Raw genomic sequence first — 25,253 nt, 5'->3', positions numbered from 1 at the left:
GGGACCCGCCCACGCGTCCCAGGGGGCCGGGACTCCCGCGGCGCGGTCGCCAGGGTGCCCGCCCACGCGGCCGAGCCCGGCGCGGCGGTGTTTACCCGCGCTGGTTCGGCTCGCTCCGACGGCTTGCGTTTCCTCCTGAGCGCGCCTGCCTGGGGCTGTTTGTGCAGTCAGGTGTGTGTGTGTGTGTGTTCATTTACCTGTGTACTACCTGTAAATACCGGCCCAACTCGTTTATACAGTATCTCTTAACATAATTATGAGCTAAAAGTCCTGTCCATGTAACTTTCAGAAGAGAGCCGAGAGGAACCACAAGAACGTTCGCTCAGCAAATATTTACGGAGAGCCCGGGTGCTAGGCATTGTGCAAAACGCTGGGGGCACACTTCAGGCAAAAGTAGGCTGGTCCCTGCCATTTGGAAGCTTACAGTCTAGCGGAGGACAAACGTTAACACACCAAAATGTGAAATTGAAGCTGTTACAAGATCCACAAAGGAAGGGAACCTGTGCCGTGAAATACGATTCTGGAGGCACAGCGAGGAGGCCAGTCCTCAGTAAAGGCTGGGTTGTCACGGTAACCACATACTCTGTCACTGGATACTTGATAACTATTTTAGAAAAAAGGTAAAAACCTCACGACTTCACCTTGTACAAATAAAAGCGGGCTGGAGGGAAGAAACGATGGAAACAACTAATGGAAGAAAGAGACCCAAGGAAAGAAAAAAAAAGGCATCAGGAGACTCTTGCCAACTATGTGAGCTTGAGTAAGTAAAGCAGCTTTTCTGAGCTTCAGTTTTCCCACATATAAAACAACACTGTTCCCACCTGTCCTATAGGACTATAATTGGGATTACTGAGATAAAGGAACCCTTTCTGTCCCGGCTGCATCTTCCCTCCCTCCCTGCTCCTTCCTGGGGTGGAAATAGTGATCCTGAAGTTCACCTTGCCTATTCTTAGCTGAGTCCTCCCCTCATTTTCTTCATCCGTGCCTCCTCTCACTTCTTTTCCTCTAATTATACTCCTTCCTTCTCTTCTGCAAATGGTCTGCCTGACTCAGAAATTCTCTCTCCCTATCTCTGCAGTTTAAAAGAAAAGCCTCACAGCCAAGACAGCTTGGTCAGGCATGCAGGGGAAAGCTCGGAGGCTGGGGCGGCCCAGCCCAGCTGTTGTGGTTGTGCTGGTTGGTTAGTCTTTCAAGCTCAGTTTTCCATCCTGGTTCTGTAACAAACAAGCCATATGAGGTTGTGCAAGTCATTCACAGTCTTGAAATTCCTGGTCCTGTAGCAATAAATTAAAAGGGTTGGACTAAATCAGGATTTCTTAATGGAAATATTTCACATATCCTTTGTAACCTCTGGATACACCCTCCAGCCTGGAAGATTTTGCCTAGTTCTACTTTCTGAAGTTTTTCTACACCAAAACAAAATATGTTTATTTTACTTTTTCAAAATGTAAAATGGATACTATGATAATATTGATTCAATGCTTTACCAAACCACATTCTGCTCCCCATTCTGGTGGATGCCTCAGGGCTCCTTCCAGCTCCCTGTATGAGAGGTAATACATATGGGGACAGCTCCACAGCTAGGTAGCCCAAACCCTAAGGCTGTCTCTCTCACTTAGCCAAGTATCAAACCTTAGAAAAGGCACCAAAGGATTCTAGGCCCCAGGTTCCCCGTCTCAAAATAGCAATCATGGTTTATGAAAGTAACTTCTTCACTGGGTGTTGAGAAGATCAATTAAATGAGATAATACATGAAATGGGTTTGGAACAATTTCTCTCAGAGAAACCTTCCCTGACCTCCCTATTTAAAATCACAATCACCCCCACTCCACATGGTCCTTCCTCGTTTTGTGGTTGTTTCCTCCACAGGATTTACTGCCACTTAACATACTATATATTTTACTCATTAGTGCCTCTCTCCCCTCATGAGAATATATACTCCATAAGAGCCAGGTTTGTTGTTGTCATTGTAGTTGTTTTCCTGCTATATTTCTGATGTCTAGAGCAGTGTCTCACACATAATAAGCACTTATTAGATACATGTTGTTTGAACCAACTGATGACTTCCTAGCACATGGTAGGCACTCAATAAATAATAGCTGCAATGATTGTGCATCAGTTATTCTCTATCATAAAAAGATATTCTTTCCATTCTCTACTTCTCACAGTTTCTTTCTTGTCTTTTGATGCCATTGGTTCAATTCTTATCCCCATAAATGTTGGGAAGCTCAAGAATACCAGTTGAATTGATGCAGATAGAGCCCTGCTGAGTAGAGCCTGACCTGAGTAATAAAAATAGCCACCTGCATTGAGCTTCCGCTATATGGCAGGTCCTGTGCCAAACAGCAATTTTCTTTTCCTTTCTTCTTGGACCTCAAGTGCACAAAATTAGAGCAATCCCCATGATGGATCCATGTCCAACACTCTTCTTTTGTTTTAGTCTCTTTCATTTCCATCTAAAATCCCCGTTTTCACCATCCCAAAGGCACTTACTCTTTCACATTGTAGTTAGTGTGAGTTTTTCAATCCATCTTCACGAACAATGATGGCATTGTTTTATGCAAGTACCACATGAGTGCACTTACCCAAATGCTATTGTGCAATCAGTCTTGTTCTGTTTCTCACTGTTTTCCCTTTACCTTTTGATTTTAATCATCTATCCATGTGTTGATGACATATGTTGGTATTGTTCACTCCTTTTACCCCCTGTTGAGTATTTCACCATATTTGTGTTATGTTTTTTACTTACATTATCTTTTATCCTCACCAAAACCCTGAGAGATGGGTACTGTTCTCTCCATTTCTGAGATGAAGGAATGATGCTTAGGAAGGTAAATAATTAGGCAAAGCCATACAGCTGGAGAAGCCATGAATTAAACCCATGTCTCTCTGATTCCAATGCTCCCATCTCCTTCACTATAAAATGGATTTAATTACTTACTGTAAGATTTATGAAATAATGTCTGAAAAAATCTTCTATCATGAATTTGATTCATTTTACATGTCCAAGATATTGCAGCTAAAACCAGTAGATATGTATATTTAAATTAAACTAGAGACCAGTTGTTTTCATTGCAAAACAATGTCTATTATTTGGCTCAGAGATAGAAGTTTAAAATTATTATTTGTGGTTTATGATTTTCTTAAAACACTTGAACTTTAAATGAAAATCTCAAAAAGCATATCTGCCTTCAAATATTTAAAACTTGTCATCTCAAAGAGGAGTGGGGCTCCAGAATACCAGATAGGACTAAAGAGAGAAAAGTATAAGAAATGGATCACAGCTTCAACATAAGAAGAACATTAAAGATGTCCCAAGTGAAACAGCAGGCTTTTTCAAGATTGAATTCTGTCTCTCTGGATCTTAAAGGGCCTCGTGAAATGGCCAACTAACTCTCCAAAATAATTCCACATTTTCTCTTTCATTTATTTTCTCAATGTCACTCTGGAATATGGAGATGAATAGTCCAGGGATATGGAATCTTAGCCCCAGTTTATAAATGAAAGAAAACAAAGGTGTTGGTCACACTGCTTAGTGGCAGTCCATCTAGACTGCAGCCTTGGCCTCCTCACCTTCAAAGCCAAGGAAGACAAACCAGTTTTTGGTAAGTATGATGTGCACTGCCTGTCATGTATTTTGACAAAAGATTACAAGAATTTTAAAAAGCAGAAATATGAAGAATGATCAGGTGCAATGTTGAGAAAATCATTTAACAGTTTCTAAATAAGGTATGTTAATATAACATTGCAGCTGATTAACTTGACTTATAACATCTCTGAACTAGTCATGGCTTCTCTGGGACACACAAACCCAGTTATTTTTTTGAACAGGAAAGAAATAAACAAAAACCTATGATACGTACAGTACTGCACAGATACCAAAGTATTTATTTTATGTAAAAGAAAAAAAGTAATTGCTATTGCACAGAGAATAGATTTAAAGGAAGAGGAAGAAAATATAACTGTTCCACTGCCACCTCCACCCTTTCACAGAGGAGGAAATCCTATAGTGGGATGGCTCAGTCAAGACAAAGATATCTTGGTGCCATAGGACTCATTTCTTGGGATCTGGGTTCCATTTCTTGTGATCCTTTCTCTCTGGCCTCTCTGGCCCATCTGGCTGCAATGGTAAGATGAATTACTGTGCAAGGTGTTGGACAGGCCAATTAGACCAGCCTGGCTCTAGACCTCAGAGAAAACCCCTTACTTTCCCCTTGTGTTTTAGTGTGCTTTTCCTTGACTTCCCTTTCCTCATCATCTGACAGCCTAGAGTGAAAGGGGGAAGGAGGTTGTTTGGCATGCTTTGGTTTCATGCCCTCTTCCTGCTTCTAGCCAGAGTAAAAGCAATTCTGTCCATGGGCCATCCTAGCTTCCTGGGGAGCCATGGTGGAATTTCACAGTAATAAAGAGTGCGTATGTGTTTGGCATTGACCTCTCTACATACCATTTCCCTGGAACCTGAAAGAAGGATGATGAAGGCAGGACATGAAGATTTAGACATTCAAGACCCTGAGTCCCTGCCCAGTCACCTCAATCCCTTGCTAACTATACAATGAACCCTGCCACTTAAAAGGGCTTTTTGTGATGAAACACATGGTAGGGTCATCCTTGGAATGATCATCTCAAGAATAATTCTCAACATTTATTATATTTTACAATGTTCTTTCACATCCATTATCTCATTTAGGGAGAACTTTGGGTCTGTGAGGGTCATTCACTTCTAACAGTGGTCATTACAGAGGCATATATTTTCCTTTCCTGGGATTACTAAAAATATTATAGAGAATCATTCATTTAAATTTGCTGAGAAGATACTCCTAAATAGAAGGAAATTGACTAGAAAAGATAACTTCGGGGAAGTCTCTTCCACATATCCATGCAATGCTCTATCACTGTCACTTTTTCTCTCTCAGACTTGAAAGTTGTGCACAACAGTGTAATGACTGCATGGAAAATTCCACAACAGATAGTAGGTTTTCAAAGTCCCCTAAGAAGATGCAAAAAATTACTATATCTTCCTTCATATTAGACAAGAACTGTTGAAAGGCAAAATTATTTTTCCTTTCTAAGCATTATTATCTCTCTCATTTGTCAATTCTTATTTACTCTTACAAAGTAATTATCTGTAATATCCTCAGAAGGGATATTAATATTGAGAAATCATATAACCTAGCCTGATCATGAGGTCATGAGACAGTCTCATCATCTTCATTGATTTTAAAATACATAGTGACATTTTTTCTGCACAAAGAAATATTTCATAACGTTAAACATGCATCATTTTGATATGATGTATCACTGTTTTGAGTAGAAACTCAACTATGTTTAACATAAGTTTATTTAGATAAATATTCTTCATTCTATATCATCTTTATGGTAAATTATAAATATAAACATATTTCTCTGTTTCTAATTTCTCCTTCTAGAGGTTTTGTTTGGTTTCTTGTGAATGAGTTGATCTTATAGTGAATTAAGTAAACATTTTCCTGTTTCAAATTCTTATGCCTTTTAATGTTAAGTCTGACTATTTTGCTAGAAGATCCTCTCAGTTTTGACTAATTACCGACCTATGTCCTAGAACATTGAGTGAGAAGGGAGAAGGGAGAAAATGAATAATAGCATAATAAAATTTTATAGCTGGGAAAAATAGTAACGATCATCTCTTTTCATCTTTCCCCACCCCCATGCCACCAACCAAGGCATTTTGAGATGAGGAAATTGAATCCTAGAGATAAAATGATCTCTCCAAGGCCATCCAACAAGGTAACAGCAAAGTTACGCAAGTTGAAGAGACTTCAACTACATGATTTTACTTCCTAATTATTCCTACAGGGGTGAAATCTATGAAGCTACTTTGACATTACAGAAGTACAATTTGTTTTCAAATATTGATGACAAATATTCTCTACAAAATCCTTCTTGATAAAATAATCAAGGAGAATTCTCTAGATGTTGCTAATAACTTTTATTAAAATTCTCTAAATATTGCTCATACCATTTATCTTATTTAATATTCAAGATAGTAAAATAGTAAATTCTTGGTGGCTTTATGATTAAAGTACCCATGGTCTAGACTATTAATGAGACTTCATAAAGTATATTAAAGAAATTATGGAGCTGGCCCTGATTTCCTAGTGGTTAAAGTTTGGTGCACTCCATTTTGGAGGCCCAGGTTTGGTTCCCGGGTGCGGAACCCCAGCACTTGTCTGTCAGTAGCCATGCTGTGGCAGTGTCTCACATGCAAGAACTAGAAGGGCTTACAACTAGAATATACAACTATGTAGTGGGGCTTTGGGGAGGGGAAAAAAAAAAAAGAGGAAGATTGGCAACAGATGTTAGCTCAGGGTGAATCTTCTGCAACAAAAAAAAAGTTGATCAAAAAAGCTTCCTTAATAAGCATTTACTGTTGTCATCATGAATACATATACCTAAGGTATTTTCTCTGTCATATAATAAAATACTTGATTTTAATAAGACTATATCATCTTTTAAAAATATTACAGCATTGTTATAATTTCTAGATAATTCTGTGAAGTTTAATTTTGTAAAATGTCCCAACATTCATTTTGACACATGGATAATCATTATTTCCCTGGAAAAACCAGCATTTCTGTACAATATAGTTAGATATTGCTATGGAAAAACATAATGCTAAATATATTTTCTGCATAGAAACAAATGGAGCAGATCATATAATTTAACTGTATTTCACTAGTGAATTAGAGAGAACGGCTGCCTCTGCGGAGGAGTGGAGGCGGGACTGGTGACGGGAGACAAAGGGAACTTCAACTTTATGTGTGCTGTTTCATTTCTTTCGTAAACAAAGCTATAAAGCAGATATGACAAAATGTTCATGATTATCATTGGTGGGGGGTGGGTACACAGGTTTCTATACTTTTTTTTTACTTTGTAAATTTCTTCAAAAAGCCAAAAGATTTTTATAATCAAAATTGGATGTTTTCATATAGCTATACAGCATAACCTTAAACTTCTATATTTAAAGCTTACATTTTAAGGTAATATATACTGGTAAAGTTATTGTTTTATGTTTTTCTGCTCACTGATTAATCACATTTGTAAAGGATAACTGTCAGTCAAAAGTCCAGAGTTTATTTGGTCCCACTATACAAAATTATAATACATGAAAAGTGTGTTAAAGAATGTTATGTATCTCACATGGTTTATCAAAATGAGCCCCCTCCTGCTTTGTGATGTGCTTGTGTGTATCCCCTCTCAGATAGAGATGTGTCTTGTGGGTAACACACAAAAGAGCTTTGATTCTTGACTGAAACCTGCTTTAGAGTTAAATATCCCACAGGGTAACACTACTAGCATATGATTAATGTTTCTAGGGCCTAGAATTAACTAGTGATAATTTTAGAATCTACAATTATCTACATAATTGTCTCCAATTAGCTGTCTCTGAAGAGTGGTCACGAACTGAAGGAAAATGGAGGTTGACTATGTTGATATCGCTCCCTATTAGTGGAATGGTCCATTTACTTAAGATCTGTTGAGAGAGTCAAGGTGTGTGTTTGGAGATGTGTTTGGGTAAGTAAATGGGTTGAAAGAACGTGGCTGTTGCTTGTAGAGGTGAAGTTTGGAAACAGTTGGAAGAGAAGAGGAATTTTCTGGCCCAGACTGTTGTTCAATGATTTTAAAGAGATTATCTCCTAAGAAAAAGCATGGAAGGAAATAAGTCTAAGAAAGACCAAGGCCTTCTCTATGGAGGTATGAATTTAACACCTCTCGCAGCAAGAAATTCATAACAAAGAGTTAAACAAAATGTCTCAGTCTGGATGAAGCTCCACAGACAAATAAAACATTTGTCTTAAGTTCTGTTTTGTTTTTTAAGAACTCAGAACAAACTCTTTTTGAATACTCTGCCTTCCTAAGTTAAAAGTCAAACACCAGCTGTTGTAAAAGGCTGTCGTGAACCCAAACTTTCTAACTTCCAAAATAACTAACAACAAACAGTATTTTTTCCCAAAAGAGTTGAACTAGGACATACTGTTTTGAAAATATCTCTAGATGTGATTTTGGTTAGGCCTGGCCTTGCTCTTGCATTAATGCTAATGGCAGACATATTGTCATTTTTAGAATCAGAACATGCAACAAAATAAAAACGAATGTGAATTTTGGTCTGTGTCTTTCCATTGGTGAGGAAAAAACCCATATATCTATTGTCAGACCCAATCCTTTAAAGTATATCACAATGACTTTAACTCCAAGAACATCTCACCTGACACAAGTAAGGTGTCTATTAGGCTTCATATTTTTTTTTTTTTTTTGAGGAAAATTAACCCTGAGCTAACATCCGTGCCCATCTTTCTCTACTTCATATGTGGGACGCTTGCCACAGCATGGCTTGACAAGTAGTGCCTAGGTCCACACCTGGGATCCAAACTGGGGAACCCCAGGCCACTGAAGCAGAACCTGTGAACTTAACCGCTCTGCCAACAAGCTGGCCCCTTCATAAATTTTTATAGGTGTTTTTAGGTTTTCTTTTCTTTCTTTGTTTTTTAAGATCTACAAACTACATAGTGGTGAAAATTTTTCACTCCAAATTTTGTCGTCATCAACCTATGCTTCAAGGAAGAGGGAAGGTTTGAACCTGTCAAACAGGAGTTCTTCTGGGGAGAAAAAAACCAGTATATTGAAATAAGTCACTTGCAAAAAGGGGCTGGCAGAACTTATTCCAGAGAATACAAAATGAGGGAGGAAATGCAAAACAGGTCAGCCTGTTGAGAGTAAACAATGGAAGGGACTCATTTTCTCACTTGTAGAGTAAGAGCAGTGACCAAGGTTTCAAAGGGACTCTGGTCAGAATAAAGAGGATCCTATAAAACTTTGCTCTCCTTTGAGATGTTAACATCTCAGATTCTTAGTTTCCTCAACTGTGAAATGAGGGGATTGGATGACATGATTTTAGAGGTGTTTTCTAGCTGTCAAATGCTACTTCGTATTGACTGTTTTTCTGTATTTTTTTTTTTTTTTAAGATTGGCACCTGGGCTAACAACTGTTGCCAATCTTTTTTTCTTTTCTGCTTTTATCTCCCCAACCCCACCCCCCTGTACATAGTTGTATATCTTAGTTGCAGGTCCTTCTAGTTGTGGGATGTGGGACGCCGCCTCAACGTGGCCTGGCGAGCTGTGCCATGTCCGCGCCCAGGTTCCGAACCCCCGGCCACCGTAGCGGAGCGTGCAAACTTAACCACTCGGCCACTGAGCCGGCCCAATATTGACTGTTTTTAATTGTTAGTTTTTAGACTGGTTCCATCTGGATTGCTCAGCAGCCAGCCAAGAGGCTTGAGGAGGCCCAGAAGTAATAGACTTGATGTAGCCCCACTAACTTTATGATTATGGGCATAGCCTTTCCCTGGAATTCAAGGGCTGCATTATTATAGTGATTTGGATGCTTGAAAGAGTCCCTGGGGATCTGCTTTCACTTTCCCTAAGCCTCTGCCTAAACCAGAAGCAATGGCTTCAGCTAAATGTACCATGGCCTAGTGATACTTCTGCTCTGGGTCTGGTTTAATGAGACTTGAGATTCAACTTCGATTATGGAAGATGCGGGACTAATTTCTTATCCAATAGATATGCATTCCATATGGGGTGACCAATTGTCTTGATTTGCCCAGGACTGTCCTGGTTTTAGCACTGAAAGCCCTATATCTTGGGCAAACTCTCAGCTCTAGGCAAATTGGGATGGTTGGTCACCCTAATTCCACAGATATTTACTGAGAACCTTCCATGGGCTAGGTCCTGCAAAAGGCAGCGGGAACCCAATGAAAACAAAATAGACAAGGTGCCTGCTGTTATGAGGCTACCATCCAGGTGAGCAAGACAGGCATTAAACAAGGAAATAAATAAACAACCAATCATTATAGATGGTGATCATTACTGGGATGGAGAACAGATGTGGAGGGAGGGTCACGAAAGGCTCCTCTTAAAGTAAGACCTGAAGGACAAGAGTTAGTCATGAGTATTGCCAGGACAGGTTAGTTCTAAGTCATTTCTAAGAATGAAGATGCACTTTAAGAAAACCTTAGAAGAATATTATCACTCTCTAAAATTATCTTATTTATCCATTTATATACTTGACTTAGAAATAGATTTAGAATAAAAATTCTAATAGAATAATTTGAATAAAAAGCATATGCAAGCAAAGACCTTATCTATAACTCCATGCCAACAACGATACTTGGTATATAGTAGGTGTTCAGTATCCATTGAATAAATGGGTGAAAATATTGCTACCTTTTGATCTACTATGTAGCTCTGTGAAAATCACTTTCCCTGAATTATTCCCCTTTTTTCAATTAGCCTGTCCATAAAGGTATAGATCCTATGGGCCATGGAATACCCATAAGCTTCAGGCCCAGGGCTATTTTGAGCCAGTCTGTGCCCACTGGATCCAAGAGAGTTTTTGAAGCCCTTTCCTTTGCTCTGTGCCCATGTATTGGCTCATAAGATGTTAGGTGCTCTGCTACCTAGTTGAGGAGAGATATACCTCATAGTTTCAAGTCATCAGCTTTATGATGACCTGCCTCTAACGGTGGGTTGTGGGGTTATGAATTAAGAGAAGGCAGAGGTGTAAGAAATTCCACTTTTGCATTAGGAAATTTCTCACCTCCCCTGAAACAGCTCACCCTTATACTTCCCCATTTCTGATCACAGTAACTTTATTCTCCTGGTCACTCAGGCTTGAGACCTCACAGCCCTCTTTGCCTCTTTACTTAAGCTTGTTGCCTACATGGAGTTAACAGCTATATCCTCTTGTTTCCTCCCCACCAAATTTCCCCTTACTTTCTCTTGCCATTTCCTGTCCCATTAAATTCAGAGATTAGAGATTAGCCTAAGAATAAACGTCTAATAAATACAGAGCCCACATTTGGATCCAGGTGGGCTTGATTCCAAAGTCTATGGTCTCGGCATGACAAGGAGGACACAGTCTATAGAACAGACACGTAAACATTAGATGGATTTGCATTGTAGTAAGTGTTGTAATTGAAGTGCAGCCAAAGCTCATGTGCTTTCCATTACCACCTAAGTGGTTACGGTGCAGTTTGGGGGCAGGGCAATGCTGCATAGTGACTAAGATCTCCCACAAGGGAAACAGGAAGAACTTGGTTCAAATTCTGGCTCAGTGTGAAACTGAATAAGTTGTGTAATCATCATGAACGTCAGTTTTCTCATTTGTAAAGTTAAAATAATAATGTTTGTTTCAAAAATTAAATAATATACATATAACGTCATTAGTATAGTATCTGGAACATAGAACTCAATAAATGGTAGTTAATTAAATATAATTATCATCATTATTCAGAAGCCTCTTTCATCTTTAATACCTCAGCCTTTTCCAAACTCCTTAAAAAAATCCAACTATATTTGCTTATGTATATGTGTGATATCATTTTGTGTTGTTGAAGAACCATTTGAAATTGCTGACACCCTTAAATACTTAGCATGCATCTCCTAAAAATAAAGACATTCTTGTACATAGATACTGATATATCTAAGGACCTAAGAAAAATCAACAAATATTAACTAATATCTAATTTCTAGTATGTATTTAAGAATTTAAATTTCTTAAATTGTCCCCCAAAATTATTCCTAAGGATTTTTTGAACCAGGATGTAATCAAGGTTAATGTGTTATATTTGGTGGTTGTTTCTTTATTCTCTTTTAATCTCCATCAGTCCCCATCCCACTCTTAGGCCTTCTCTTCTTTTCTTGTCATTGCCTTTTTTCAAGAAACCAGACCATTTGTCTCAGAGAAAATACCAGTTTCTGGATTTGTCTGATATTTTTCCTCGGGGTGCCATTTAACTTGCTCTTTTATCCTCTAAGTTATCTCTAAATTGAAATGCAGGTTTTAAGGCTTTATTGCTCTTAAGTTAAACATTGTGGCAAGAATGCTTCAAAGTTGATGCTACGTAGTTCATATTACATCATATCAAAAGTTCCATGACCACTTCCTCTTCAAAATATTTTGTGGTTTTGGAGCTATCTTGGGGATATGGCAAGACCAGTGGTTTTCAGCTCTGGCTTCACACAGAATCATCTGGGGAGTTTTAAAAAAATTTGTTCCTGAGTTGCACCCCTAGAGTTTCTTGCCTCAGGCCCAGGCGCTGATATTTTTGTAAAGCTTCTCTAGGCAATTCTCATTGTAATCAGGGTAAAGAGGGGCTGGTTTAGAACAGGCTCTGAGAAGGCAAGGGTGCACCTTTCTCACTTACTAGTACGTACTCTCAGAGTTCAGTGGAATGCCTGGTTCATAATTACTGCTCAATAATACATGCTGAATCAATTAATTAATATTCAGCATATAGGCAATGATCCTCCTTTCATACTCTAGCTTTTTCTTTTTTTCTAAATGGTGTACTATGAAACCAATAGGTGAATTTTATAGTATGTTTAGAGAAGTCAGAATATGTCACTATTTTCCAAATTTCTGAAAACTACGTATCAATTGAAATAGAATCAAACTTCTAAAAGAGGAAAACAAAGCAGACAGAGAAAACAGAGTTTACTGTGTTAGCTTCATTCTGCTGCAGACAATTCCATTGTTTTTTCTTTTCACATTACCAGTTCTTATCCTAAGGACTGGCGAAATTACTAAAATTACTTACAGAGGAAGAAAGACTGGGCATTTGTCTTAGTTGTAATTGTTGTTTCTTTCAAATATACTTAGCAAATTTCAACCATGTGGAGTGCAATAGAAAGAGAGGAACTTTGGGTATAGTTACGCTTCTATTAGTTCAAATTCAACTTTGGCCAAATATTAAAAACAGAATAAAAAGATGCATGGTTTGTTAGGCCTTGCAAAACTAATCATCTGTAGCTTGAAATACAAAGGAGATAAGAATGGCCACCTTCTCCTAAAAAAGAAGCCTATACCATAGCAAACTTAGAAATAGTGAGTATACGCTTATTTATTGGACTTCTACTGAATGAAAATCATCAACAACTCAAGAGAAAATCAGCAAAGGATATGAACACAGTTTGCATCTGAGAAGGCTTTTACACAGATGAAAATGCTCAGTCTGACTCATATTAACAAAAATGTATATTAAAACTGTACTGATATATCTTTTTCTTTAACTATATCAGATTAGCAAAAATCTGTTGTGAAGGATTACATATGCACATACTTTTTGATCCACCAATACCAGCTAAGGAAAATTATCCTATGGATACACTCTACTCATTATGCAAAATAACACATGACAAAGTTATTCATTTCCTCAGCTAAAGGATTGGAAGCAACTAACCGTCCATGATTAGAGAACTGGATAAATAAGTTTTGATACATTCCAGAATCAAACACTTTGCAAGTATAATGCAAAATAAAGAAACTGTGTATTGATATGGAATGCTTATAGTGTTTCGTGTTTAGTGAAACAAGGTACAGATTGTTATGTAGTGTGTCCTATAATGTATATAAAAGAAGGAAACAAGAAGGAATATATATTTGTACTGTATTATTTTTTACATAAAAAAATCCTTAGGCAGGGGCCGGCCCGGTGGCGCAGCGGTTAAGTGCATACATCCCACTTTGGCGGCCCGGGGTTGCTGGTTCAGATCCCGGGTTCGGACATAGCACCACTTGGCAAAAGCCATGCTGTGGTAGGCGTCCCACATATAAAGTAGAGGAAGATAAGCATGGATGTTAGCTCAGGGCCAGTCTTCCTCAGCAAAAAGAGGAGGATTGGCAGTAGTTAGCTCAGGGCTAATCTTCCTCAAAAAAGGAAAAATCTTTGGGCAGATAAACACGGAACTGAAAAGTGGTTAGCTATTCGAGGGAGCAGATGGGAACTAGGTAGGTAGACGACAGTGAGATAAACAGACAGGAAGGACACTTTTCACAAGACACCTTCTCACACTTTATCATGTTTGAATTGTGTAAATATATGACATATTCAAAAATTTAAATATTCCTAAAAGCCCTATCAAACGTCCTAGGAATTTTTTTTTTTTCTTCCTGAGGAAGACTCTCTTGAGCTAACATCTGTGGCCAGTCTTCCTCTGTTTTGTATGTGAGCTGCCGTGACAGCATGGCCACTCACAAGTGGTGTAGGTCTGCACCTGGGAACCAACCCGGGCCACTGAAGCAGAGTGCACCAAATTTAACCACTAGGCCAGCAGGGCTGACCCAAAAATGTATTCTTGTTAAAAATAGAAAGTATCCCAGATATTCTTACAGTCTTCTTTTTGTGGAGTTTCAGAGTAAATTCTGTTACTTCTCAATTTCACTAAAAATGAAACTGAAACTCTGCATACTTCTCGTACACCCAGATCTAAAACATGGACTCAGGGAAAAACTCAGAAGAAAACTTATCAAGATAATTTCCAATCTTGATTTTTGTTGTTCTACAGAATTTCAAAGTTTTAGCATACATTAAAACACGCACTATTTAAAGTCCAAACAGACCATTGTTGAAAGATAGCCCTTGAAAGGCTAGTGCTTATATAAAATTCGAGTAATGATGTCAAAGTAAAATTAGTCTTTTTCTCCCAGGGAGCTCTCCATGGACTCCACAAGAGTGGACTCGCAAAGAGATAGGGGAATTCTATCAAAACAAAAGAAGGGATTCTTTCTTCACAGGCAAATCAATGAGATGAAAAGAAATTGCAGTGTAGTCACTTGGCTCTTAGCATCTATTCCTTTCAGTTATCGGTTATCTTTGTGTGTGAATTATATTACAAAGAGGTAGGAGACCGTTGCTCTATCACTAGCACTTTGCCTGGTGCAACACACACAACAGGGGTACCATAAAAGTCTGACATATCACAGTAAAATATATCTGTGTTCTAGGGCGTCTGTGACCTCGCCAAGTCATATATCTTCTCCCTGTCCTCTCTCAATTTCCTTATCTTGAAATGGGATGATAGTACCCAACTGGAATACTTCAGAACTCTGATATGGTGACCAAATAATACAGTAAATATGAAAGACTTTGGAAAGTGTACATTGAAAATAATACCATTGTTACTGTTATTATGACAGATATAAACAGGGCAGAGGAAGGAAAAAATAATTCCAGAATATGCTTCATGGAGACTTAGTCTCATTTTTACAGATGAGCTAAAGGAAACCTAGATAGGTTAAATAACTTGCTGAAAATCAGGTAGCCATTCAGAGGCAGAACTGGAGACAAATTCCCATCCAGGTGTTTTGGTTTAATGTCTCATTTTTCTACTACTATACTTTTATTACTTTAAGCTTTAAGAGCACATAGAAAATGTGATGAAACAAAAGGGCCACGTGACAATGACCCTGGTCGTAGGATGGCTGGAGAAACACTGGAGAAGTGATCAGAGAAAGTACAAAGGCACAGCAGAGTATTGGTCAAATCCTGGTTGGGATGGTCATAAAAAGGAAAATAAGAGGGAAGGGGTAATAGAAAACTAATGTTTATTAAGCATTTCTGACTGACCAGGGTCTTTAGAACTGTATCTCATTTAACTATCACAACAATCTAATTAATGTCATCAACATTTTCTAGTTGAGAAAACAAGACAAGAAGCAGTTAACAGACGATGCAAGACCGGACAGCTAATAGGTTGCAGGGCTGTGATGAAATCTGGGACTGTGGACCCTGAGTCAGGCCCCTGATTGCTCTGCCTCATTTCACAATTATTGATAAAGATTCTAGAGAATGTGGGCCCAATGGGAGCATATTAGATATTTTTTAAAGAATATTTATAATACATGTTCAAAATTTAAAAATAATTTATGTTCACTAAATATGTACTTTCTGAACTTGTAGGATGAAAGATTAGTAAATATCTCAAGATGGACTCATGTTGGGTGTTTTCTGTTTGAGAGTGAAAAATCTGGGGCCACTTCTTTAAGATGAACACTTTTAGGATCCTCCTCTAAGAAGGACCACAACAGGGAGTTTGAGTCAATGAATAAATACTATCACATAGGAGTTGTAGGGGAGCAGAATTTGTCACCTCAAAATATGTCTCCTTGGCATAAGGACCATTTTAGGCTGGTCATGTTTAAGAAACAGCAGACATGGGAGAAGCTCTGAAAACCAAGTAGAAGTTACCATTTATAAAAGACATTTACATTTGTAAAGGAAATCTCCATTTATAAGGGTGTCTCCCTCACTGTATCAGGAAAAGGGGGATGACTCAATCTCTAGAAACTCTTATCAATGGAGAAGGCAATGACTGAAATCTACATAACAACCATACCCCTGTTTACTGTGCTTTTCCTGGTAAACACCCCCCCCCCCCCCAACTGACTCCCCTCACCCCCAATGTCTTCTTTTCTCTTTAGCTGAAGATGGTATTTAAGGTGGTGTCTTCAGCCATTTGGGCAAGTTACTCAGTTTTCCTGGATCTCTCCCACGTACACAGGAGGTGTACATGTTATTAAACTTCTGTTAGTTTTTCTCCTGTTAATTTATCTCATGTCAATTTAATTCTCAGACCAGCCAGAAGAACTTTGAAGGGGAGAAGAGAAAATTTTCCTCCCCAACAGTTGGTAGAGTCAGCAGGACCAACTTTACAGGCTGGCACTCTGCTTGCTCTGGGACTGCTGCCTCTGAGAGATCCTGGGACATATGACAAAAGCTGGCAGAAGGTAAGTTCTTATCACATCATTTTCCCAGATCTCTGCCTGCAGGGTCCAATGGAAGCAAGAGTGGTGAGGTTTTTTTTTTTTTTTTTTCTTTTCTAAATTTAGATTAGCAGGAGGAAATATTTGTGGAACTAAGTTTTGGGGTCTAGCAACTTTGGTAAAGAGTACTCTCAGTTTTTATTGATCCTTCCCCTCTCAGAGATGGTCAGTGTTTCTGTTTGTCTCTATCTGTTGTGTCATTTGTCAAAAGGAGGAAAAACCAGAGGGTAAGAATGCAGGCATAGGCCCTATGAGCCTGTTGTTTGAGCCCCTATGTAAAAATCAGATGAAGTTTTTCTTTTGGGTCAATTTCTTTCACTGAAATTAATAGATCCTACTCGTCAATAGCAAGATGATGGATCTTCTTAATTGGAAAAACTTCTAAATTGAAAAAAATTTTAGAGAGCTCTCAATCTAAGTAATTTACCTGAAGTTCTGGAACATAGAAATCTTTTGATTTCCATCTTAGTTGGAAATCTCTCTGATATAAAGAAGCAAGTTTAATTGGATGGGCAGGTCCATCTCTTGCTATTCAGGCTACAACACAATTCTTTGAGGAATTGAAAACACCTGTCTGTCTTGCCAATTTCTACAAAACCAGAAATATGGCTCTAGAAGCAACTCAAAAGCTCACCTATCTTTACCATCCCCCAAACCTCCCTTATTCATCTCAGATTGCTTATAGATACTGGTATGTTAGAAACCAAATTGTCCTGCACTTAAAATTTTAAATGGCCCTAGATGTCTGATAATAGGCAAAACTGCCCCAAAAACTCCATCTTGGAGAAGACTTGAATACTTTTTCTATGCCTTTATGTTGTAGATTTTCTACCCCCATCTTCTCTAGGAATTAAGAGCCATTCTTTGAAATGCAAACTTTAGGGAGAAGTTCCTCATCAGAAGGGGGAAATAAAGGGGAGATATTTTGGGGCCACCCCGGTGGCACAGCAGTTAAATGCACATGTTCCACTTTGGCAGCCCAGGGTTTGCCAGTTCGGATCCCAGGTGCAGACATGGCACTGCTCAGCAAGCCATGCTGTGGCAGGCATCCCACATATAAAGTAGAGGAAGATGGGCACAGATGTTAGCTCAGGGCCACTGTTCCTCAGCAAAAAGAGGAGGATTGGTAGCAGATGTCAGCTCAGGGCTAATCTTCCTAAAAACAAAACCAAACCACAACAAAAATGAGAGATATTTGGAAACTGAGCAAATGAAAAATCTTAAGTGACTTCTCTACAAATATTAGGAACTATAAGGTCTCTGTCTGTGTCTGTCTGTATGTGTCTACATATGTATGTTGTAGATGTGTAATATATATATATTTTTTTTACCTCTGCATGGTATTGCCAAAATTAATTTGTAAAGAGCTCCATTCAATTGGCTTTAAAACAAACAAGCACTTATATAAATTAAGGATTGGGCATTCTAAGTTCTCAGAATATAACAGAAACTAACCCAAATGAATTTCACGTTCATGGGATCTGGGAAAATATTAGGTATTAAAGCTAGTTTAAGTTCATTGACTTAATTAAAACAGATATGTCTTTAGAGTTATCAAAATTGGATATCATGCAGATAAAAAATGTTTATTCTTTTAGGCTTTACTAGTCAAATTCATGCTATCTCTGTTGCAAAATTTGTCAGCAAAACAAAAATTTAGAATGACAGCTGATTTTGGCTAATGTCTCATGAAGTTTTTGTGGGTAATCTAAACATAATTGTAGAAGCAAATGATTTAGATAGATGTAAGTGAGATAATAGTTTACAGATAAAATTTTAGCATGTGTACTTAAAAATAGCTTCCAAAATCTTTTGGGTAACTTGAAACCTTAAGAGTTTTGCTAAGCTGAGTTAAAGGATGGGAATTCATTGCATGTCTAGATCATTTCCAAATAAAATCAAATACGGAAACATTAACTGCTAAATAAATCTCAGTTTATTTACTTTTATAAGATCTCTTATTACAGAGGAACTAAAGATATTTAGGTCTGTTGGTAAACATGTTTTATGCCATGCTGTAAAACATGTTTCTAAAAATTATAAAAGATATTTATAAAATTTGCCAAGTCATAGAATGCTAATATAAAAGACAGACCACAATTGCTTACCTCTTACTTTTCACTAGAAATTAAGGCTTCTAAGGGTTAAGAATTCTAATTAATATATGTAATTAAAGCTACTATAAATAATTAGAGAAACAGCTCTGTATGCAAGGAAAGTAAGTTGTGTTTTTAGATTAGAAAAAGTGTGAGGTATGGGAATACATTTTGTTGAGGGAATTGAAAATGATTTTGTCCTAAAATAAAACTGGAAACAAAGAAAATGAAGGACAAACTATGGACATTGAAGTTAAGGAGAGAGAGAAATAAAGAGAGAATCTTGTAGGGTCAAGTTGGCTAAAAATTGAATTAATTACAAGAGTTTTTAAGATTAAACTTTAATATCAATAGTATACTTATATAAAACAAAAACTTAATTTTCTTTCATCTGATGAAAGGACAATGTTTGCTTGGACTATTGGTCTGCTCTTAATAAGGTATTATGAAAAGTTTTGTTTACCTTTAGTCTTCCTAAAAAAAAAAAATTCTGTGTTTAATCAAAATAATTTTCAGTGCTTTATCAGGTCCTTGGTTGGTTTTGCTCACAGCTATGTAGCCTTCTGTATTTGCCTTTGAAATCTTTATCATCACTTTGGTCAAATAGATAATTAAGCATTGTTTCATAGTGACCTACGATCCTATGTGACCAAGTGTCCAAATCTTTTGATATCTTTGACAAATTTCCCCAAATCAAATTTTAAGTGAAGTCCTTTTGACCTCAACCAACTTTGAAATTTTCCAGAGGACCCCTGGAACATTTAAAAGGATACTCCTTATAAAAAGGGAGATGTTTAACTAATTAAGAGTATTTGATATGTTAAATTATATGGGAAATATTGTCAAATAAGAAGTAATGCTAAACCTTATTAGATTTTTTGTGTGGATGTTAATATAAATGTTCTAGAAATAGTACAAAATTCCTAAAATCTGATATGTTCTGGTATAATGTCACCATTTGTAATTCCAGTTATTATCTTAATGTTGTGTGCCACAGAAATAACCAAATTTCATTATTGCATTATAATTAACTCTTATCTGACCTTTAACCATGGGCATTTTAAGTCTTTGTCATCTACAGAGAGTTATTGTTTTACTCTGATGCTTTTGCAAATATGTTTCCTCTTCAGAGAGATTCATGGAATCTCATGGAAAGAACTCTGACACCTTGTACTCCAGAATACAGGTTTCTGATAAACTTTCAGATCACACCATTGAACTAGGTAAGAATTTACAGAATTCTAATGGAGAAACTGATGGCTTACATAAAACTGCTAACAAAAGAGCAAGATCAACAAGAAACAATTACATGGGACTAAATAAACTAATGAAGATGATTATAATTTTTATGACTTCTGTTTGAAATGTTACTGGTTCTTTAATTTCTTGTTTTCCAGATATAAGGAAAAACTTTTCTCTTTAGCTAGGTATGACTTACAGCAACTTGGTAAATTATACCTTTGTAAGCAGAATTGAAATATTGATCTTATTTTCCCTACCTGACTTCTCTAGAATTCAGAAACCCCCAGTGAGGATTCCTGAATTTTCATGGCAATATAATTATTTGCATAAGTTCAATAAGAATCTGTTTTCCTTGTAACAGGACACAATTGGAAACACTGTTATATTACCAAGGCTTCAACTGGAATGCCATCCTTGAGAGAGACATACATAGACTCAGATATGATCAGACAGCTTTAAGCAACTAAGATTGACTTTATGGAATCAATAAAGCCCCTTGAAAAAAAACCAGCCTGGTACCTTGCTTACAGAGCTCCCAGCAATCTTACTAGGTGAGAAAAGAAGGTCATTTCCTGGCAAGTACAGGAAACTCAAGATATTTGGGGGACCTTAAGAAGAGAGAAATTTGCCCAAATCTATAGCTATTGCAGGCAGAATCTGATGACAAGCCCTTAGCTTGGCTTTCCTGGCCTCGAGAGGTCTTTAAAAGTTCACTCGGAAGAATCCTTATGAAAAGTTCCAGCAAAGCAGATTAAAAGATCCTATATGATCAATCACTATTTTTGCTGCACTTATGTAAATAACTAAGCCAATTATAATGAGACTAGACTTATTTTGCAGACAAATTAGTCTTAATTTGGCTATCTTTGGTAAAAATGGGAATAGTTTTAGAGAGAAAAATTATGTTTCAGTAATGTTTGTGGGTATTAGATTCTAGTGCCATTCTTTGCTTTGTAAGGTTTTATTTTCTGCCTGTAAACTGGACTGGATCCTGAATTTCTTTTAGCTACACATCTCCAGACTAACATTTCTAATTTTCTCCCATTCTTTTGACTTGGAATCATTGAGAATTAAAGCTGCCTTTCCCCCCGCAGCCCTGCAAACTGAATATGAACAACTTGATATAAACTTCAGAGAAACTGTCACAATAGCTCACGTTTAGACAGTTTGCTTCATGCCTGTTGCTGTGTGGGGCACTCAGAAAGTTTACCTGAACACCCAAGGACATCATCAGAGACCTTTCAGTCTGCAAAAAGATGGCTTGACCTTGAAATCTAGAAATCTTCTTGACTGGCTGCCTCTTGGGCTCAGAAACTGGTTTATAGTCTCCTCCAATCATTAACATTTGTTTTTCTTTTGCTTCTATAGGAATGCCTCTTATTAAATACCTGATTTCTCCACAATACAGGCCTAACTTTGGGAATTCAGCTGCATCACCACCTCCTGAAATGAGACACAACTGTTTAACTGAACTGACCTATTCTCAGGACTGAGTGACTATTTCAATGACATGGAGCAATCTATCACCTTAGCTTCTGGACTGTGAAACTTCTTGGGGGAAGTTTCAAAGGTAGGACTGTAGGGGAACATAATCTATCACCCCAAAATATGGCTTTTTGGCATAAAAATTATTTTACCTGGTTATTTTTAAGAAACAGCCAACATGGGAGAAGCTAGGAAAACCAAGTAGAAGTTACCCTTGGTAAAAGACATTTATTTACATTTGTAAGGGAAATCTTGGTTTGTAAGTGTATATACTTTGCTTTACCACAAAGAGGGGGATGACTCCGTCTCTAGAAACTCTTATCAATAGAGAAGGCAATGACTGAAATTTGCATACCTCACCCTTGTTTCCTGAGCTTTTCCTGGTGACTGCCCATAACTGCACCCATCCCCAACATCTTCTTTTGTCTTTAGCTGAAGAAGGTATTTAAGGTGATGTCTTCAGCCATTTGGGTGAGTTACTCAGTTTTCCTGGGTCTCTCCCATGTAGGCAGGAGGTATACATGCTATTAAATTTCTGTTAGTTTTCCTCCTGTTAATCTGTCTCATGTCTATTTAACTCTTAGACCAGCCAGAAGAACTTAGAAGGATAGAGGATAAATTTTTCCTCCCCAACAGAGTCTTTAAATGAAAACATCCAGAGATATGTTATTTCTCTGGACTAAGTAAGTTCCTGAATAATGATAATATCTAATACATATACAGAACTTTCTAAGTACCATGTACTGATCTGAGAGATTACACGTTCATTTAATCCCTGTAACTGTACAAAGTGAGGTCTATTATTATCTCCATTTTGCAAATGAGGAGATTGAGGCACAGGTTAAGTAACTTGTCCAAAATCAAACAGCTAAAGAATGGTGGAGCTGGGGTTCAAACCCAGGCAGTTCAGCTACCACTACTCAATGTTGCCTATGACATAACACTTCACATGTTCTATCACCTAGGACTTCATTTAGAAAGCGATCTTACTGCCTCGACTAAACTCTCAAATTTTGGAGTTGGATAGATAAGGACTTATTTATTCATTAAGTCAGTCATTCCAATAGTCATCCATTTAATATGTATTATAATCCTACTCTGTATCAAGCTCAGTAATAGCAAAAATAGACATCGTTTCTGCTACCCTAGAACTCAGTCTAGTAGGGAGAAATACTTATATCAAATAATTACACAAATGTAAAATTAGAAACTCTCATAAGAAGTATGAAGGAAAGGTACAAGATGTTATAAGAACATTTAAAGAGGGGTATGTGTCCTAGCTGAGGGCAGTCCCTGGGGAAGTGACCTTTAACCTGAGATTACAAAACAAGAGACCTTGAGTTGTTTAACATTTCTAAACTTCAGTCCTCACCTGTAAAGTAGGGGTAGTGGATTGTCCTAAAGTCTTAGTGAGATAATACAAAGAGCTTATCCCAGCGCTTAGTAAGTACTTAATTAATGGTAGTTACTGGCCTTGATATTTTTATTTTTCTCATTATGCCTTGACCAGTAACCAATTAGAGAACAGGATAAAAGAAACAAAGATTTAGAATAATAGCAATCATAAAAGTAGAAAGGACAAGGGAGAAAAAGAAAATATTTTGAAAATGCTATGGATTTTAGTTTTCGAAAAGTAGAGTGCTTCAGTAAAATAAGCAGTATATTGTAAGTAAGCAAATGAGAAAATACGTGCATACAGAAAGCCTAATGTTTTGTTAATGTTCTTCTGACACCCCCAGGATTTTGTCATGATACTGCTTATGACTGCTGATAGCATGCTTTTCTGTGTTTTTAAGTATTTCTTTCAGCATTAGTCCTGGATCGATAGACTGATTGATTGACATGTTCCTTTACCCAGAGCTTAACATTGCAGCATATAGAAGAAAGTGCTAGACTGACTTTACTTGGGTGTGTAAGGCTTAGGGGTGAGCATAGAGAACCCGTAGCGCTAAGGAGGAAAGATGTTTCAGAGCTAATACATGGATCGCAGAGAGCTTCCAGCCTGATTGCTCTCTGCCTCAGCTTAGCAAGGAAAATAGAGAAAGCTGTCGGTTAAGGTGATAGAAACATTATTTACTCTTTCCTGAAACATGAGGTGTCCCTGGAAGCATCCCTTTGGGGATGGGTTAAGTAATACCACATTTTTCGGAGAAAGGTTTGCTTATGCCCCCTTGGGGAGAGCACTTGAAAGGTTCAGAGGGCACTTCAAAGGGCCAGGAGCCTCGTCCATGGTGAGTTTCCAACTCCCTGGACGTCCACATCCTGGAAATCCGTGAGTGCACAGCCAGGTCAGCAGGGAGGCGGGGTGCTCGTGGGAGCTGAGCTGATGTGGACACGAGCACATTCTTATCCAGAATCCAAACTCCACACCTTCATCTGGGGGTGGGGAGAGGGACTGGGTAGCATAGGAAGGGCAGTGGGGAGCAGGGCCCACGGGCATCACCAGGGCCATCTCCGTCCAGGCTGAGTCTGGACTTGAGCTTTCACCCCCCATTACCACCCAGCTGATTTGGTCCCCACAGGGTCCAGTCCCTGCAGCAGCATCTTTCAGGAGTTTAGTTGACTCAGGTACTCTGGGAAGATTTCCCTGCCCTTGATTCCTGGACTCCCGGGCACCTCTAGCCCTGCAGTTTCCGTCAGTAAAGTATTTACTTTTCCTCAAGTAGTCTAAAAGCAACTCACAAATGTGCCTAACTTCCTCTCTTCTATTCCTTCTGGGAGAAATTCTAAAATATTAAAGAGAGCTAGGTTACAATAGCAGATATGAGACATTAAGTGTAGACAGCCCTAAAAAGTCACCATTAACTATGAATGGAAATGCCACGTTCCCTTTAAATGCAATGGTGCTTTTCTCATCACCGGGGATAAACATTGAAGGTGTCTCATGTTTCCAGGGTGATTCTGAGTGGCCCAGCCTTTCATTTAGAACGTAAGTTTTGTAACTATGTGCGCATTTTTCACTTGTAATTAGACCACTGTATCTGAGTATTGACCAATGACAACAGTATTTGTGCCCCCTCGTCTTCCAAGCACACACACATTCACACACTGGAGGGATGGGGCCGCGGGTATAGAGACTAGTAAAGAAACGAGACAGGAATACAGCTTTATGGGCATAAAGAGGCAATAAATAGAATTGCCATGGCAAATCCGGAACTGAGAGAAGCTTGTAAAGGCCAGATTGCCTCCGAGCCTCTTTCTCCAGAAGCTCCGTCACCAAGTCTCCTCACTACACAGGCAAAGGAGACAGGCAGGTGCTGTTAGTTCCACGGGGGGATTCTACTGAGTTCAGATTCTTAATCTTAAAACCACGCAGCAAAGAGGATGCCTTTTCCTCTCCAGAATTTAAAGAGTGTGTTTTAAAATATATTTCTTGTGTACATTTAGTCATTGGGTTATTTACCACGCCTGGCACCTAGTAGGTAGTAAGTAGATTTTGAGTGAAATATATAACGTATAGAAAACCGTGTGTGTTCCCTGACGACCAGGGAACTGGCTCCTGCTGCCTAGAACTTGAATTGTCATGTGTCAAAAACAAAAGGCTCCAGTCACACAGCTCTTATAGTTAAGGCTCCAGAAATAGGAAACAACTTCTTGTTTATTTCTTGACCTAGGACTGCTGTGTCTGGAGTTTAGCTCTAGAAATCAAAGGCAAATAAAATATCTCTAGACAATTTATTAAAAAAAAAAAGGACCCTCCCCCAATGTTGTTTCCTGCCACCTTCTTTTTTTCTCTGCTTTCTTCTTTTCAGCTTGACATCCTCTCAAACGCTACCTGACAGACTGCCACG

At 38.1% G+C, this 25,253-nt stretch overlaps 1 long non-coding RNA gene across 1 annotated transcript; it reads left to right on the top strand.

Moving 5' to 3' along the window:
* Window positions 1-166: 166 nt before the first annotated feature.
* On the top strand, window positions 167-25,253 carry LOC124237361 (uncharacterized). Its single transcript, XR_006887987.1, has 5 exons — window positions 167-760; window positions 16,450-16,603; window positions 19,866-19,958; window positions 21,386-21,547; window positions 25,215-25,253. It is a non-coding gene; the product is annotated as an uncharacterized LOC124237361 (long non-coding RNA).

The sequence above is a fragment of the Equus quagga genome, chromosome 3 (assembly GCF_021613505.1).
Source record: "Equus quagga isolate Etosha38 chromosome 3, UCLA_HA_Equagga_1.0, whole genome shotgun sequence".
Taxonomy (NCBI): Eukaryota; Metazoa; Chordata; class Mammalia; order Perissodactyla; family Equidae; genus Equus; species Equus quagga.
The sequence above is the reverse complement of the archived record's forward strand: the minus strand, read 5'-3'. Positions and strand labels throughout refer to the sequence as shown.